The sequence below is a fragment of the Triticum aestivum genome, unplaced genomic scaffold (genome assembly GCF_018294505.1).
Source record: "Triticum aestivum cultivar Chinese Spring unplaced genomic scaffold, IWGSC CS RefSeq v2.1 scaffold162248, whole genome shotgun sequence".
Taxonomy (NCBI): domain Eukaryota; kingdom Viridiplantae; phylum Streptophyta; class Magnoliopsida; order Poales; family Poaceae; genus Triticum; species Triticum aestivum.
Genome location: NW_025302410.1, coordinates 1 through 860, shown reverse-complemented (window position 1 = coordinate 860; position 860 = coordinate 1). Strand labels below are relative to the sequence as shown.

Here is an 860-nt window from a genome sequence, read left to right as displayed (position 1 = left end):
ACAAAACGCACGTGTAAGTAATATATTTACCGTGTTTTATTATTTTGCACGAGTGCGGTAAGTCATAGCTGGGTGCTCACGATTCACGGGTCCAGCGTCGGCGTTGTGGCGCGGCAAGCGTGCACTGGTGCGGTTGAGAGGGAGGGGTGGAAACCGCGTTAAACTCGTCTCCGTAGTTGAGAGGGAGCGGCCAAAGCAATGTGCAATCGTCTTTGTAGTGGAGCTGGGAGGGGCAAGGATAAGGGACGAAGACCGGGGTAACATGTCGGATGCGATCATACCAGCACTAAAGCACCGGATCCCATCAGAACTCCGAAGTTAAGCGTGCTTGGGCGAGAGTAGTACTAGGATGGGTGACCTCTTGGGAAGTCCTCGTGTTGCATTCCCTTTTTAATTTTTTTCGCGCCGCTTGCAAAACATAACGCACGTGTAAGTAATATATTACCGTGTTTTATTATTTTGCACGAGTGCGGTAAGTCATAGCTGGGTGCTCACGATTCACGGGTCCAGCGTCGGCGTTGTGGCGCGGCAAGCGTGCACTGGTGCGGTTGAGAGGGAGGGGTGGAAACCGCGTTAAACTCGTCTCCGTAGTTGAGAGGGAGCGGCCAAAGCAATGTGCAATCGTCTTTGTAGTGGAGCTGGGAGGGGCAAGGATAAGGGACGAAGACCGGGGTAACATGTCGGATGCGATCATACCAGCACTAAAGCACCGGATCCCATCAGAACTCCGAAGTTAAGCGTGCTTGGGCGAGAGTAGTACTAGGATGGGTGACCTCCTGGGAAGTCCTCGTGTTGCATTCCCTTTTTAATTTTTTCCGCGCCGCTTGCAAAACAAAACGCACGTGTAAGTAATATATTTA

At 51.6% G+C, this 860-nt stretch overlaps 2 non-coding genes across 2 annotated transcripts; both read left to right on the top strand.

The window, feature by feature from the left end:
• The first annotated feature begins 267 nt into the window (after positions 1-267).
• Positions 268-386, top strand: LOC123179399 (5S ribosomal RNA). Its single transcript, XR_006490338.1, has one exon. It is a non-coding gene; the product is annotated as a 5S ribosomal RNA (ribosomal RNA).
• A 296-nt stretch (positions 387-682) lies between these two features.
• Positions 683-801, top strand: LOC123179398 (5S ribosomal RNA). Its single transcript, XR_006490337.1, has one exon. It is a non-coding gene; the product is annotated as a 5S ribosomal RNA (ribosomal RNA).
• The last annotated feature ends 59 nt before the right edge of the window (positions 802-860 follow it).